Raw genomic sequence first — 18,258 nt, forward strand, 5'->3', positions numbered from 1 at the left:
CTCGTGTTCAATCTATCCCTGAATCACGTAATTTTTATAGGTGCAAACAGAGACCCAACTAAATTTGCAACTGTCCATATTCCTGTGCCTAAATCAAGGATTTGACCCTCTTAACAAGCCCGTAAGAGTTACGTTCGCATTGCTACGAAAAAGCGAGAAGCTTGAACGGAATATGTGAAATGCCTGCATCTGATACTGAAAGCCGGTTTGATATGTAAACGCAAGACGAGAAACAGACGAAGCTGCACCACCTCCTGAACAAAGAGCGGCGCTATTTACACAACACATAGAATTTTCTTGATTTTTCAAAGAATTTTGTTAACGTAAGTTATTTAAATCTTCCAGAACTCTAAATATTAGACACAACCTACCTGTTGATTGGAATAGAAGCTAGGTCCTGCATAAACATCGCGAGTGTAAGTCAATGAACCAACAAGCTTTCTGGCATTCTTCTTCAAAACACACTTAACAGTGCCAAAAAGGGACAAACCCAGACGAGTCTTAACAGACATTCTCATTCCAGATATTCAGTGACATCCAGTGACGCCTATGGGCTGAGGATGACACGGCGGCCAGTCGGTACCGTTGGGCCTCCATGGCCTGTTCGGATGGAGTTTTAGTCTTTTTAGTGAAAGCTTAAGTTACTCCACGATGTTCCTCGCAGATCTTGTGTTTTTACCGCAACGCGTTATTACTGTGTTGGGGAGGTTCTACCACAAAACAGTTCAACACTTTTACTTTCATTAACACCTACTGACTTGACACTCTAGTACGTTGCGCGTTTTTGAACTGAGGAATTGAACGATAATTAAAATAAATGTGTATATGTGCTTTCTCTAAGTTTGTAAGACGAGGTAATTCCTAGTTAAGGTCGTAGGTTCCCACATACATCTGGAATCTTCATCAGTGTATAAACATATACAACGAATTGTTTACAGTTATTTGTAATTGTCTTTCAAGACAGTATACGGAGGTCTGTTTCTTCGTCTTACCGTCTTTGGTAGTGATCAACAATCCAAACGCTCACGACGGAAGGCATAGTCCACAATTACTTGCCGGCCGGGGTGGCCGATCGGTTCTAGGCGCTACAGTCTGGAACCGCACAACCGCAACGGTCGCAGGTTCGAATCCTGCCTCGGGCATGGATGTGTGTGATGTCCTTAGGTTAGTTAGGTTTAAGTAGTTCTAAGTTCTATGGGACTGATGACCTCCGATGTTAAGTCCCATAGTGCTCAGAGCCATTTGAACCATTTTTGAACCACAATTACTTAAAAACAAATTAATCGCTCTCGAAATTCTCTTCGAGTTTACTGCCGGATCCTAAAATCAACTTGATTCAATATTTCGGCGGTCCAGCTGTTGATCATTTTCAGGAGAACGTTGCTTCTGCTGCTGAGTCAGCAACGTTCTTCTGAAGATGGCGAGCAGTTATATCGCCGAAATACTGAATCGAGCTGATTTCAGGATCCGGCAGGAAACCCGAAGAGACTTTCAAGACTTATTACGCCGGGAAAGTCTACGAAGTAAATCGCTCTCACTCCTGTTATCAGGGCAGGAGGTACAGATAATGCTCGTAATTTGTTACTAACGCAGCTTTCTGAGAGATATAAGCAGTTGATCCTTCACAGAATAGTGATTCACAGTTTCTGATCAGAATGAAATTCACTACACTGTTGCTAGTGAAGATGTCAACCCAGCCGTTTGACACAACAATGATTTCTATTATTTTCTGCACATTGTGAGTAGCGCTAGTGTGTCACAGTATTTGACACTGCTGTAAATTTTCCTTGAGGTGTAGCCTTCTGATAATAAGAAAAGATATTCAGTCCCTACCACATAGAATATTGTTAATACCATCTCATCCATTAAAGTAAATTCATCAAAAGGATTCACTGGAGACATTGGTTCTTTTATATTTTGTAGGAAGGTTACATACCAGCAGTTATTCAACTTCACATGACTACATAGTGTACCCTTGATTGGGCATGATTTTCCATAACTTTTCCAGCTGTCAAAGTGTGTTGCTACGCGGAAGACAGGGGAGGGAAGAATTGCCTTCGTAAGGTCCTGCTCCTCCTAAGGACCCTCTATAGCTGAAAGAATTCGAGGCATTGCTGTCCGCTATCTGTAAAAATATTGTCGATGGTGATTTAAATGCCAAGTGCGCAGACTAAATCCCCAGAGTGATTAATACCTGTGTGCTTGGCCTCCTACAGATTGTGAGATATCGTGATGCCTCATCGTGGTGTCGGCTGATTTCATCATATATCTGCAAACGGGATGCCTAAGAACGCCATCGATGAATATGACATCACCCAGTAGATGTGCACGATCATAGCGTAGCACATTTCGAATTGATGAGCCCACACTGCCACAGTTGACTATCAGATGCTTCCATTGGAAGGAGGTGACAACACTGCGGTGTGAACTATACACGAAGCAAAAGCATTTTTCGCGAATTTTGGGCCAAACGAAGTGAAGTGTTACTCAGTATAATGGGGACGCGTCAAAATTATGGCCATACATCTACATCTACATCTACATTCATACTCCGCAAGCCACCCAACGGTGTGTGGCGGAGGGCACTTTACGTGCCACTGTCATTACCTCCCTTTCCTGTTCCAGTCGCGTATGGTTCGCGGGAAGAACGACTGTCTGAAAGCCTCCGTGCGCGCTCTAATCTCTCTAATTTTACATTCGTGATCTCCTCGGGAGGTATAAGTAGGGGGAAGCAATATACTCGATACCTCATCCAGAAACGCACCCTCTCGAAACCTGGCGAGCAAGCTACACCGCGATGCAGAGCGCCTCTCTTGCAGAGTCTGCCACTTGAGTTTATTAAATATCTCCGTAACGCTATCACGGTTACCAAATAACCCTGTGACGAAACGCGCCGTTCTTCTTTGGATCTCCTCTATCTCCTCCGTCAAACCGATCTGGTACGGATCCCACATTGATGAGCAATACTCAAGTATAGGTCGAACGAGTGTTTTGTAAGCCACCTCCTTTGTTGATGGACTACATTTTCTAAGCACTCTCCCAATGAATCTCAAACTGGCACCCGCCTTACCAACAATTAATTTTATATGATCATTCCACTTCAAATCGTTCCGCACGCATACTCCCAGATATTTTACAGAAGTAACTGCTACCAGTGTTTGTTCCACTATCATATAATCATACAATAAAGGATCCTTCTTTCTATGTATTCGCAATACATTACATTTGTCTATGTTAAGGGACAGTTGCCACTCCCTGCACCAAGTGCCTATCCGCTGTAGATCTTCCTGCATTTCGCTACAATTTTCTAATGCTGCAACTTCTCTGTATACTACAGCATCATCCGCGAAAAGCCGCATGGAACTTCCGACACTATCTACTAGGTCATTTATATATATTGTGAAAAGCAATGGTCCCATAACACTCCCCTGTGGCACGCCAGAGGTTACTTTAACGTCTGTAGATGTCTCTCCATTGATAACAACATGCTGTGTTCTGTTTGCTAAAAACTCTTCAATCCAGCCACACAGCTGGTCTGATATTCCGTAGGCTCTTACTTTGTTTATCAGGCGACAGTGCGGAACTGTATCGAACGCCTTCCGGAAGTCAAGAAAAATAGCATCTACCTGGGAGCCTGTATATAATATTTTCTGGGTCTCATGAACAAATAACGCGAGTTGGGTCTCACACGATCGCTGTTTCCGGAATCCATGTTGATTCCTACATAGTAGATTCTGGGTTTCCAAAAACGACATGATACTCGAGCAAAAAACATGTTCTAAAATTCTACAACAGATCGACGTCAGAGATATAGGTCTATAGTTTTGCGCATCTGCTCGACGACCCTTCTTGAAGACTGGGACTACCTGTGCTCTTTTCCAATCATTTGGAACCCTCCGTTCCTCTAGAGACTTGCGGTACACGGCTGTTAGAAGGGGGGCAAGTTCTTTCGCGTACTCTGTGTAGAATCGAATTGGTATCCCGTCAGGTCCAGTGGACTTTCCTCTGTTGAGTGATTCCAGTTGCTTTTCTATTCCTTGGACACTTATTTCGATGTCAGCCATTTTTTCGTTTGTGCGAGGATTTAGAGAAGGAACTGCAGTGCGGTCTTCCTCTGTGAAACAGCTTTGGAAAAAGGTGTTTAGTATTTCAGCTTTACGCGTGTCGTCCTCTGTTTCAATGCCATCATCATCCCGGAGTGTCTGGACATCAACCTGGTAAGGACCAGCATCCGGCAAAGAATTACCCGTAAGTAAACTCTCAGCTACGTAGAAAATGTTAGGGGGTCTGATGAGACCTTGCCACATCGAGTTAACCACAATGAATGAAACTACTAGAAAGTCTAGAGTGCACAGAGAAAATGTTGTTAGTTTTTTGCGATAGTAATCATTGACCTGGCATCCGATTTATTACTGTAGGACTCACTACTACACAAAATTTTCAGTACGATTCCACACTTACACTCCCTCTCCACTCCTGCACCCACAGAACATATTGACTTGTATTCGCGACGCGTGAACGCTAAACGAATCAAATCTTCTGTAAGTAGGCTGTTTATGTTTTCTTATTGGTAACGCCACGTAGCGCTCTATATGAAAAATCACTGCCTGTGCTGTGTGCAGTCTGTGGCTAGTTTGCATTGTTGTCTGCCATTGTAGTGTTGGGCAGCGGCAGCTGGATGTTAACAGCGCGTAGCGTTGCGCAGTGGGAGGTGAGCCGCCAGCAGTGATGGATGTGGGGAGAGAGATGGCGGAGTTTTGAAATTTGTCATGAACTGCTATATATATTATGACTATTGAGGTAAATACATTGTTTGTTCTCTATCAAAATCTTTCATTTGCTAACTATGCCTATCAGTAGTTAGTGCCTTCAGTACTTTGAATCTTTTATTTAGCTGGCAGTAGTGGCGCTCGCTGTATTGCAGTAGCTTGAGTAGCGAAGATTTTTGTGAGGTAAGTGATTTGTGAAAGGTATAGGTTAATGTTAGTCATGGCCATTCTTTTGTAGAGATTTTTGAAAGTCAGATTGCGTTGCGCTAAAAAAATATTGTGTGTCAGTTAAAGCACAGTCGTGTATAATTGTTCAAAGGGGACGTTTCACTTCAAACGGACATCCAGTCTTGGGTTTTCCCTGCTTTATGTCAATCATTCCTGTCGAAAGGTCAGATCCGACTTATCAGCCCATCCTAGTACAGTCCGTGTGTGTTCTCCATCTCTAACGTCCTTGTAATCGCTGGTACTTTAAATCCTCTGAACTAATTCTATTATCTCTGCTATCTGAAATACTACTCCCTGTAACAGTGTGCTCCTAGCAGTCAACAGATAATCTGAAGTTCTTGTGCTAAGAGGGGCTGTCATTCTGACTTTTATGTTTTTGTGATTGATATATCTGGGGATATTACTATTGTAGAGAGGAACCGATGATCAGTCTTAAGATTGTCTGTAAGGCGTGCCTGGATATATCATTCGGTGGGAGAATTATCCTCAGAAGGCAGTGGACTGAACTCGAGCCCCGATTCAGCACAAATTTTGTGTTTGTCAGCTAGGTTAAATCGACCTCCGGCTATCAGGAAAGCATATGTTTCTCGGTTGTGGCTAACCACTCTGACGCAGACTTCGAGATTAATCATGAACAGACGAATTTTTGATCTTACCCGTTTTTTACACTCGTTCCCTGGAGTGTTGTGCTGATTCACTAGTTGCACTTGCCTGGGGTAGTAACAGAAGGGAAAATACAGATATTTAAATTTAATTTCTCCATCTTATATAGAAATTTTTGGGGTTGTGACTGTATTAAAAATATTGTAAAATAATTTTTCAGCTCCCGTTACTTTTTTGTTCAATTTGTATTGACACGACACGCTCCGGCAGCATGATATCATCAGGTAGCTTACAGTCATATCTACATCACGTTTTCGTTACAGATTCTTTTAAAGTGTGATGAGGTCTATTTTACTTGGTGTGCCAGTGAGGCAATGTACCGAAATTTGTCCCTGTCCAGAGAGATTTATTTATTTTAGTGTGCAACTTTACGTTTGTTGTATATTTAAATAACGTCAGTGACGTCGTTACCTACATTTTTGCTCATATGCCCCTATCTGGCACACAGAGTACAAGAACAAACACAAAACCGTCACATCACACTTTCAAATGCAGTTATTTACATTCTCAAATGAAAAGATGAAACTTATTTCAGTTGCTAAGACAGCTCATAAAATAAGAATGCAAAATTTTTCCTATAACCATATTTATGTTATGACACATGTTATACAGTGTGAATATATTCAGTAATATTAAATCAAATTGAACTTTAGAGTACCTGATGGTGGCAGCATGTTGCCGATATGCGTTGTGTCAATAAATATTGTCTAACAAAAGTGTCTGAGTCTGACAAGTTATTTTATAAATTACATTTTCTACAGGAAGTCTGGCTCCTACGGAAACATCTCTTTTCTATGAGTTTAACAGCAGTCATTCCATTATTGATACAGTTAATTGTTTTAACGATTTCATTATACTCCTTGCATTAAACCCCTTGGATAACACCAAATAGTGACAATACTAGCGTTGTGAGAGATGCTACCAGCATATAAATTTCATTTTTATCTACTAGAACTTAAGTGACGCTACGCAATACATTTACTCACACAGTACAGTAACCTGTGGCCACCTATTAAATTTTGATCCATTTCATTGATTTAAGGAATATTGTGCTGTATTTGCAGTGAAACGAATAAAATACTTCAAGTTGTAATGCAGTTATAGTTCATAAAATATCCCTCATTCTGGCGGATGAGAGTCTTTCCCTATGACAGTTTTCAGGCTACGAGACAGTATACTCATAATGCTAGTGACATGAAACGAAGAAGTCCTGTATCTGTAACTTGTATTAGATGTCCTCACTTGACCTTATGTTCTTTTCAAGTGATGCTTTTGACTTCATGTGACTGTATTAAGTACACGTTCCAATATTCTACATATTGCCTGCGGACTACCTTGTCATATGTACATATGTGTATTATTATTCTTTGATTTTAGACCTAAATATAATATTTAAAATCTATAATATTTTAGAGCTCACGAAGGATGTGAAATGTCTCTTAATTTTAATGCGCTTACTGTTTACTAGAATTTCTCTGCACTGTGTTCATACAATAGTGAGTAGAATGTAGCAGAGCACTGTTCATTACAAATGAAAGCCTCACGGTGCAGCCTGCAGCCGTTGAGAGCAGACGAAAACAAAACATTCTACAACGTTTATACACATGCACTCTTATACATAAAAATAACTGCACGCCGGAGGTGTCGACAGGCGCGCAGGTGCGTTCCATATCAGAAAACGATGGAATTGTTCTATTAAACTCCTGACCGAGCAGTGCACACGTAAACAGTGTGCTCACCACGCTGCGCGGCTGGTCATAAAAGGATTTTCTGTCGACAAGCACGTACCGCCGAAGGTAATTGTGTGGAACATAAAGATAAACGGCAGAGAGGATCACTGGATTGGTCGATATGCTCTGAACGAGTCGTCGTATTCGCTTTTGACAGAACAGACATCTTCATTATCCGGAACTACATCTACGCACGTCCCCGTAGAGATTCAAGACGGCTAACGCTAACCGCTCAGCACCGCCCACATAGATCGAATGTTGTCATCTGAGAAGGGAATGGATAGACACGTAACAGCTGTGTGAGGTACTGAGGAACAAAATACCTCTTCTGTCCAGGCAGGGATGATCAGGTAAGCTGTAGGTGTCCAATGTCTGGTACTGTTAATTTAACGCAACAAATTAAAAGTCATTGTGACTCTGGACATTAATAAAAAAAAAAAAATGTGTGAAATCTTATGGGACATAACTGCTAAGGTCATCAGTCCCTAAACTTACACACTACTTAACCTAAATTATCCTAAGGACAAACACACACACCCATGCCCGAGGGAGGACTCGAACCTCCGTCGAGACTAGCCGCACAGTCCATGACTGCAGCGCCTGAGACCGCTCGGCTAATCCCGCGCAGCACGCATTTCCCTGAGGGGCTTCATTACCCACCTAACGTTGAAGCTTCCAATGAGTAGGGTACTATCCCTCTGTACTTGTCCGGACTGGGCAGGAAAATCAGCCCCTGGCCCATCAGGAGAGGCACCCCGAGTTGGCTCAGAAGTATCATCAACATTGGATAGCACCTCGTACCGGTTGCTAAAGCGTAAGGAGCTAGTCATGCGAACGATTCCCTCTTCCACCTTCCGCCCATTGACACACAAACTCAACACTGTCAGCCAATCACATATTGTGTATCAGAAGACGCAGCGATAACCAGGTCACTAGGGGATTTCAACGGGACCACGGGTGTTGCAGCTCTTGTCATGGGCGTCCTGATGTCGCCGCAGCTTTGAGCAATAACCAGAAGTCTGTTGACCATGGCCAGTGCAATCTCAAGCTGTTTACGGACGGCAGCCAATCTTAATTGTGTCCGCTCACAAAAACCATAGTCCCTATACATATCGTACTGTGTAAAAATCCGAATAAGGTCTCAAAAATAGAAACGAAGCAGTGAGAAATAACTGGAAAAGTACAACAGGCACCCGCAAAGGAGAAAATTACTCTACTGCGACGCTTCTGTGATGAGGAGTGCAAGCTGCTATACAGGGTGTTACAAAAAGGTACGGCCAAACTTTCAGGAAACATTCGTCACACACAAATAAAGAAAATATGTTATGTGGACATGTGTCCGGAAACGCTTAATTTCCATGTTAGAGCTCATTTTAGTTTCGTCAGTATATACTGTACTTCCTCTATTCACCGTCAGTTGGCCCAATTGAAGGAAGGTAATGTTGACTTCGGTGGTTGTGTTGACATGCGACTCATTGCTCTACAGTACTAGCATCAAGCACATCAGTACGTAGCATCAACAGGTTAGTGTTCATCACGAACGTGGTTTTGCAGTCAGTGCAATGTTTACAAATGCGGAGTTGGCAGATGCCCATTTGATGTATGGATTAGCACGGGGCAATAGCCGTGGCGCGGCACGTTTGTATCGAGACAGATTTCCAGAACGAAGGTGTCCCGACAGGAAGACGTTCGAAGCAATTGATCGGCGTCTTAGGGAGCACGAAACATTCCAGCCTATGACTCGCGACTGGGGAAGCCCTAGAACGACGAGGACACCTGCAATGCACGAGGCAATTCTTCGTGCAGTTGACGATAACCCTAATGTCAGCGTCAGAGAAGTTGCTGCTGTACAAGGTAACATTGACCACGTCACTGTATGGAGAGTGCTACGAGAGAACCAATTGTTTCCGTACCATGTACAGCGTGTGCAGGCACTATCAGCAGCTGATTGGCCTCCACGGTTACACTTCTGCGAATGGTTCATCCAACAATGTGTCAATCCTCATTTCAGTGCAAATGTTCTCTTTACGGATGAGGCTTCATTCCAACGTGATCAAATTGTAAATTTTCACAATCAACATGTGTGGGCTGACGAGAATCCGCACGCAATTGTGCAATCACGTCATCAACATAGATTTTCTGTGAACGTTTGGGCAGGCATTGTTGGTGATGTCTTTATTGGGCCCCATGTTCTTCCACCTACGCTCAATGGAGCACGTTATCATGATTTCATACGGGATACTCTACCTGTGCTGCTAGAACATGTGCCTTTACAAGTACGACAAAACATGTGGTTCATGCACGATGGAGCTCCTGCACATTTCAGTCGAAGTGTTCGTACGCTTCTCAACAACAGATTCGGTGACCGATGGATTGGTAAAGGCGGACCAATTCCATGGCCTCCACGCTCTCCTGACCTCAACCCTCTTGACTTTCATTTATGGGGGCATTTGAAAGCTCTTGTCTACGCAACCCGGGTACCAAATATAGAGACTCTTCGTGCTCGTATTGTGGACGGCTGTGATACAATACGCCATTCTCCAGGGCTGCATCAGCGCATCAGGGATTCCATGCGACGGAGGGTGGATGCATGTATCCTCGCTAACGGAGGACATTTTGAACATTTTCTGTAACAAAGTGTTTGAAGTCACGCTGGTACGTTCTGTTGCTGTGTGTTTCCATTCCATGATTAATGTGATTTGAAGAGAAGTAATAAAATGAGCTCTAACATGGAAAGTAAGCGTTTCCGGACACATGTCCACATAACATATTTTCTTTCTTTGTGTGTGAGGAATGGTTCCTGAAAGTTTGGCCGTACCTTTTTGTAACACCCTGTATAAACACTAACTCACTGAACGCAGTTGCACAGGATACAGGCAGACAACGAATTCAGACTGGCTGCTGGTCTAAACATTTAAACTACTCGACTGTCGCGCCACAGGCGACGCAAATCTACACTACTAAAACTATGATACACACAAAAATATATTTAAAAAAACAAAAACTAGCTCTGATCTCTTTTAGACGAAACTGAAGGGGATGCTAATAATCAACGTCAGAAAATAAGAAGCGCAAACAGCTATATAAACACTAACTCACTGAATGCAACTGCACATCACACAGGCAGACAACGAACTGAGACTATCAACTGGCTGCTCTAAACGTTCAAACTACTCGGCTGTCATATAGGACGTAGAGTAGGAAGAATTATCCTGAATACCGTATAACCAAGGTACAGCATGAACGTGTGAATATACAGGGTGTTTCAAAAAAGTGTCATATACGCACAGATGGCAGTGCTGGTCAAAACTAGAAGAAAAGCTCCTGTAACTGTATGTCCGGAAACCAATACGTACTGAGATGTGAGCCAATCTGTCCTATCAATCCCAGCTCTCTCTTACATAAAAGTAAAGACTACAGGCAGCACTGCGTGCAGATACCAAGTATTCTGATAGTTCCCCAATCTTTTCTTCGCAGTGAATGACGCACTGTTTAAAATACCCCTGGCTCCATCCGGATTTCATTGAATGCATTGTTCACATGTTGCTGTAACGTCTGTACATTGTCGGTGGATTGGGCATACCAATGTCTTTAAATGGTCCCATAGCCAGAAATACGACTGATTCGGGTCTGGTGAACTGCTACTGGACCTCTTCTACCAATCCATACCCCTCGAAACGCTGCGGTGAGATACGATCGCACGATCCGTAGAAAATCGTTTGGTGCCCCGTCGTGCGTAAACGACAGTCGTTGTCTTTCTGGAAGGGTAACAGTCTCCAGTAGCACTGATAATTCATCGCGCAGAAATAGGTGATACGCAGCATCCGCTTATCTGTTTGGCAAAGTGTATGGCCCTACAAGTCTGTGAGTCCTCACGCCTCACCTCCGTGATTACTCGAGAATTTGCAACTGCCAACAAGTGCGTATTGTGGTAATTTATTATAATATATCCTGCCTACACCGCCGAATACTACACATTACTCATCACGAGTAAAATGACCCATATCTAAGTATCGGTTTTCGTACATATAATTATAAGATCTTTTCTTGTAGTTTTGACCAGTGCCTCGTCATGTAGGGATATGTAACACCTTTATTTTAAATACTCTGCTCATGACAAGATTGTAACATTTTATCTACGTTAGATACAATAATTGCTTAGTAGAAAATAGTACAGGCAACGGTCTTGCCGCAGTGGATACACCGGTTTCCGTCAGGTCACCGCAGTTAAGCGCTGTCGGGCGTGGCCGGCACTTGGATGGGTGACCATCCTGGCCACCATGAGCTGTTGCCATTTTTAGGGGTCCACTCAGCCTCGTGATGCCAACTGAGGAGCTACTCGACCGAATAGTAGCGGCTCCGGTCAAAGAAAACCATCATAACGAGCGGGGGAGCGGTTTGCTGACCACACGCCCCTCCTATCCGCATCCTCAGCTGAAGATGACACGGCAGTCGGATGGGCCACGTGGCCTGAAGACGGAGTGCTAGAATATACTACAGTCCAAAATTTTCTGATAGTTGCGCTTCTACACACAACCTGCTACTGTAGTTTCAGTTAAACCATTCGTTTGCCACTATCCAATCTATTTCATTCCACCTTTCATCAGGGATGCGATTCGAAGTTTTGTTACCTGTATGAGAAAAATACTGAACTGTAAAGATGTCAGATAATGGCAAATTGCATGGAAATGTGCGTCTGAGGCACATTTAGTTAATCAAATCAATTGGCTCTTAGTCTGATGCAAAACAGTGACTACAATGTGACGACAGCACTGAACTTTTTCGATAAACAGATTTGAGCGCATGCTGAAGCCGCACGACATTAAGGGCATGTAACGGCTTCAGTATCCATCTGATCGGTGTTAATGTACGATCACCGTAAAGGACATGACCGAAAAACTTACTACTGTCACTAAAGGCGTTCCGTTCCATTTACGACTGGTGTCGCAGAAAAATGAACCACTTAGTTGTGTATCTCATAGATGATTTTCACGATGATGTGGAAGACGTGTGTGGCTGTCCTTACTTAAAATATATGATGTATACAGCAAAAGAGTTTACACCATACATCAAATACTGACTTTTTTAATTTATTCATCGCGAAAGGGAAGCCGTCTTTCTTCCTCGATTCTCATTTAAGTTTCCTGAGCATCTGCACGATAGTGACTAATCTTTTCGGTTACAGTGCCATCAACAACTCTCAAGCCTTGCATCCAGTCCTACAGGCGAAGTTGACGGAGGTCCAAAATACTCGAGTAACCCTGCACAAGACACTTCTTGGAGGTTATCTTTTCTGCAGAATTTCCATATTAAGGGAATGTTTCCTCCCCTTTTCTCACCACTGTTCCCACACAGTCTCTATAGGCCTATGTTAATTACATGGTATACACCAGAATCCGTAGCTGAGGATCATCAACGACCAAGGGAGAGTGCATAAAACGCCACATTCAGTTATTAGGCAAGATATAGTGGACCATTTTCAAAACCTATACAGTTCCACAGAGTGTGGTGGACAGAAAGCAGGCAATCGGATGAAGCGAGTGGGAGCACAGGCTACCATATTAGCACATCAAAACTGAGAACTCAAAAGGACACTTGACTAGAGTAGCCGCGTGGTCTCAGGCGTCTTGTGACGGTCCGCGCGGCTCCCTCCGTCGGAGGTTCGAGTCCTCCCTCGGGCATGGGTGTGTGTGTTGTCATTAGCGAAAGTTAGTTTAAGTTAGATTAAGTAGTGCGTAAGCTTAGGGACCGATGACCTCAGCAAAATGGTTCAAATGGCTCTGAGCACTATGGGACTCAACATCTGAGGTCATCAGTCCCCTAGAACTTAGAACTACTTAAACCTAACTAACCTAAGGACATCACACACATCCATACCCGGAGCAGGATTCGAACCTGCGACCGTAGCGGTCGCGCGGTTCCAAACTGAAGCGCCTAGAACCGCTCGGCCACCCCGGACGGTCTGACCTCAGCAGTTTGGTCCCATAAGACGTTACCACAAATTTACAAATTTTCCTTGACTAGAGAGAGCGTGAGAAGTGTCATACAGGTGGTCCACGGCATAAAACACCGGGCATGTATTTCACATCTGTGATGCTAGCTGACAAGTATTATCGCAAAAGTGAAGACAAATCGAAGTGTATAACGAATTATTCGCGAGGACAAACCCCCTGGGCAATAACATGGAGGTCGTCAGCATTTTGTTGCGAAACAAATATAAACCAGTCATCAAACGCAGATTTTAAGATTGGTTCAAATGGCTCTGAGCACTATGGGACTCAACTGCTGAGGTCATTAGTCCCCTAGAACTTAGAACTACTTAAACCTAACTAACCTAAGGACATCACAAACATCCATGCCCGAGGCAGGATTCGAACCTGCGACCGTAGCGGTCTTGCGGTTCCAGACTGCAGCGCCTTTAACCGCACGGCCACTTCGGCCGGCGCAGATTTTAAGATTCTCGAATAAAGCGAATAAAATATTTAAAGAATTCACGCTGGTCATTTTAGCACCGTATCAGAAAACCATAATTTCTGAGAGGTCACTGACAAACATCATGGCAGCATACATGAACTTTGAATTTATATGTGACGGAATACGAGGTTGTGGCCGTACTCAACTTTAAAAATAAAATGTAGCTTGAGCCTATATTTTAGTTCTAAATCAGACAGATATCTTGTCCATTAACACTGGGACTCAGATTTGGCGGAGAGTGTAGATTTAGTAGAATGCAAAAATGCCTACGACAGGGCTGAACACAAGTGAGATTACAATGGGTTTCGATAATGACTTCGCACAGATACCTGGAAATTTCATAAGTGGTGCCCTTTCCAGAATTAAGTTTAAGATAACTTTAAAACTCAACGGCCTTGCCGCAGGGGAAACACCCGTTCCCGAAGGACCACCAAAGTTAAGCGCTGTCGGGCGTGGCCAGCACTGGGATGGGTGACCGTCCGGGCCGCCATGCGCTGTTGCCTGCGGTCGGATAGTACCGATAGGCCACTTGTGGCCTGAAGACGGAGTGCTTAACTTTACAACTGCATATAAAATTATGAAGAGCTTTTAGATATGGTATCCCGTTGTTTGCGACACTATACGCCATCGCTACGGAGCGGCTTTTTGCCAAGATAGAGGCGAGCTTATCGAGGGAGAGATCCAGCATGGCGCGGATCTGTCACGTTATTGGTAGGTTTCCTGAGGTCTGTGTCATCCTATGTCCACTAACCGCCACGCGAATCCAGTTAATTACGCGCCGGTGGTTTGTGGACTCGGAGCTGGCACCCGACAGCATACCAAACGTGTCCATCGGATTCAGATCAGGCGAATTTGGTGGCCAAGATATCAACATGAGTGCACTATCATGCTTTTCAAAGCACTGTCTTGTGACAAGGACTGTTATCCAGCTGGAAAATGCCATCGCTGTCGGGAAAGCACGAAATCATGAGAGGATGTACATGGGTCGCAATAATGTTTATGCAGTCCACAGCTGTATTGGTGTCCGCAGCTCGTGATCTAGTGGCTGAAGTTGCTGCCCCTGTATCACCGGGTTCCGGGTTCGATTCCCGGCCGAGGCGGGGGTTTTCTCTGCCCGGGGCCGGGTATTTGTGTTGTCCTCATCATTTCATCATCATTCGTTAAAATAGTGAGACTGGAGAGTGAAAAGATTGAGAATGTGTACGGACGTTGATAACCACGCGGCTGAGCGCCCGATAAGCATGTTCAACAGTGTTCGCTGAATGGTGTGCTCCAGAATACGAGTTCCATCATTGTACTCAGTCGTCAAATTGCCACAATCGCCGCCTGTACTGCTTTACAGAGCTGGCAAGCTTCCGACCTACACGTTCTGTGATGAGGCGTGGACGTCCAACACCTTGTCGCCTACTCGCGGTTTCACCACCATTCTACCATCTTCCACAGATACCCACGACATTAGCACACTAACAGCCGATCACTTTCGCCGACCTGAGGTGCTCATTCCCAGGCACCGGGACATGAGAATCTACCCTTTTTCAGCGTCTCGTAAGTCAATAGATTTCCCTATTTGCAGCCCGTACCGACTCTGTATGTGCTGTGCTTATGTATTTTCCTTACAGCGTTACGTGTTCTCAAAACCACAATATGGGAGGTAACCTCGTGCTTGACAGTGATCATAATGTTTTCGCTTTTCAGTGTTGGTAAACGATCAATGGGAAAATAAAATTTTACGGAAGTCACAAGAGCTTCTGAACTGGATAGCGGGAGAAGACTGAATTTAAATCTGCAATCATATACACTGAGCTGACAAAAGTCATGGGATGGAGATATACACATATAGAGATGGCGGTAGTATCGCGAACACAAGGTATAAAAGGCCAGTGCAATGGCGAAACTGTCATTTGTACTCAGGTGATTCATTTGAAGAGGATTTCGAATGTTATTATTGCCTCTCGACGGGAAGTAACAGGCTTTGAACGCGGAATGGTAGTTGGAACTAGTTGCATGGGACATTCAGTTTCCGAAATCGTTAGGGAATTCAATATTACGAGACCCACAGCGTCATGTCTGTGCCGAGAACATCAAATTTCAGGCATTGCCTCTCACCACGGACAACGCAATGTTCGACGGCCTTCACTTAGCGCCCGAGAGCAGCGGCGTTTGCATAGAATTGTCAGGGCTAATAGATGAGCAACACAACATGAAATAGCCGCAGAAATCGATATCGGACATACGACGAACGCACCCGTTAGTACGGTGAGGCGAAACCTGGTGTTAATGGACTTTGGCAGCAGACGAGCGATAGCAGTGCCACTGCTGACAGGAGTGCCATTGCTGACGACGCGACCAAATCGGTTGGACCCTAGACGATAGGAAAACCGTGGCTTGCACAGATGAGTCCCGATTTCAGTTGGTAAGAGCTGATGGTACGGTTTGAGTGTGGCGCAGACACCACGAAGTCATGAACCGAAGTTGTCAACAAGGCTGGCAAGCTCATGGTAGCTCCATAAAAGGTGTGGCCTGTGTTTACATGGAATGGACTGGGTGCTCTGGTCCAACTGAACCGACCATTGACTGGAAATGGTTACGTTCGGCTACTTGGAGACCATTTGAAGTCATTCATGGACTTAATGTTCCCAAACAATAATAGTATTGTTATGGATGACAACGCACCATGTCAGCGGGTCACAATTATTTACGATTGCTTTGAATAACATTCTGCACAATTCGAGCGAACGATCTGACCACCCAGATCGCCCGACGTGAAACTCATCCAACATTTATGTGACATAATCTAAAGTTCAGTTCGTCCACAACGTCCTGCACCGGCAATACTTTCGCAATTATGGTAGATTATAGAGGCAATATGACTCAATATTTCTGGTGGGGGCTTCCAACGACTTTTTGAGTCAATGCTACGTCGAGTTGCTGCACTACGCCGGGTAAAAGAAGGTCCGACACGATATTAGGAGGTATCCCATGACTTTTGTCACCTTAGTGTATTCGTTGAGAAACCAATGCGAGACCAAACCGGATTAGATAGCTCGGAATGCTGAAGGAATTCGACTAGGACTCACAATCAACACAAATCCAAGTTCAAAAATGGTTCAAATGGCTCTGAGCACTATGGGACTTAACTTCTAAGGTCATCAGTCCCCTAGAACTTAGAACTACTTAAATCTAACTAACCTAAGGATATCACACACATCCATGCCCGAGGCAGGATTCGAACCTGCGACCGTACAAATCCAAGTACAACTGGAAAAAGGGAGCAGGTTTATTCGAGGCGTTATTGAGATAACAGAATAAGCACTCCGTCTTCAGGCCACAAGTGGCCCATCGGGACCATCGACCGCCGTGTAATCCTCAGATGAGGATGCGGATAGGAGGGACATGTGATCAGCACACTGCTCTCCTGGTCGTTAGTTATGATGGTTTTCTGTGACCAGAGCCGCTGTTATTCCGTGGAGTAGCTCCTCAATTGGCATCACAAAGCTGAGTGCAACCCAGAAAATGGCAACAGCACATAACGGCCCAGATGGTCACCCATCCAAGTGCCAGCCACGCCCGACAGCCCTTAACTTCGGTGATCTGACGGGAACCGGTGTATCCACTGCGGCAAGGCCATTGCCTAACAGAATAAGAGCCCCGGATAAAATTATGACGCCAGATTTCATTAACACCTGTGGTTTGTCTAAGCTACAATATGTAGCTGCGATTTATCCTCCACAGAATGCGAAACTTCGAGCTATTTTAGCGAAGGCAGCATGGCAAATATGGAAAGGAAATATTTTCAAGCTGCCTTTCAAAATTACAGCGACACCTACATGTGTGTGGCAGTCTAGCCTTACGTAGTCCGGTTGCTCAGTGTAGCCGGCCGAAGTGGCCGTGCGGTTAAAGGCGCTGCAGTCTGGAACCGCAAGACCGCTACGGTCGCAGGTTCGAATCCTGCCTCGGGCATGGATGTTTGTGATGTCCTTAGGTTAGTTAGGTTTAACTAGTTCTAAGTTCTAGGGGACTAATGACCTCAGCAGTTGAGTCCCATAGTGCTCAGAGCCATTTTGCTCAGTGTAAAGCAATGCACTAACAAAACTCTGTCGGCCAAACCAACGAATATAACAGTGTTAGTGTTGCAGGTTGCCTATCTAACGGCTTCCAGGGGCAGCAAAAGTTTGTTTTTCAATATTTCATGCATTTATTGGCATAATTTAAAAATTTAAAATGCTGTCATAATCTACTCATTAAGAGCTATAATCTTATGTTTCACGTTTAAAACAATAAGTTAAGTATTACAGTCAGAAACCGTGTCACATTGCGAAAATACCCACACTGTATTCATCTTGTATTTAATGATAAGAACACATAGCGACCTCAACACATAATTTGAAAGCTTT

The 18,258-nt window shown here is 44.1% G+C and overlaps 1 protein-coding gene and 2 pseudogenes across 2 annotated transcripts in view; 1 reads left to right on the forward strand and 2 right to left on the reverse strand.

The window, feature by feature from the left end:
• The window catches only part of LOC126249749 (uncharacterized), a 535,036-nt gene that overhangs the window by 224,250 nt on the left and 292,528 nt on the right, over positions 1 to 18,258 (reverse strand). The window lies entirely within an intron of this gene.
• On the forward strand, positions 11,567 to 11,684 carry LOC126249842 (5S ribosomal RNA; annotated as a pseudogene).
• Positions 17,379 to 17,496, reverse strand: LOC126250123 (5S ribosomal RNA; annotated as a pseudogene).

The sequence above is a fragment of the Schistocerca nitens genome, chromosome 3 (genome assembly GCF_023898315.1).
Source record: "Schistocerca nitens isolate TAMUIC-IGC-003100 chromosome 3, iqSchNite1.1, whole genome shotgun sequence".
In the NCBI taxonomy this organism is placed as follows: domain Eukaryota; kingdom Metazoa; phylum Arthropoda; class Insecta; order Orthoptera; family Acrididae; genus Schistocerca; species Schistocerca nitens.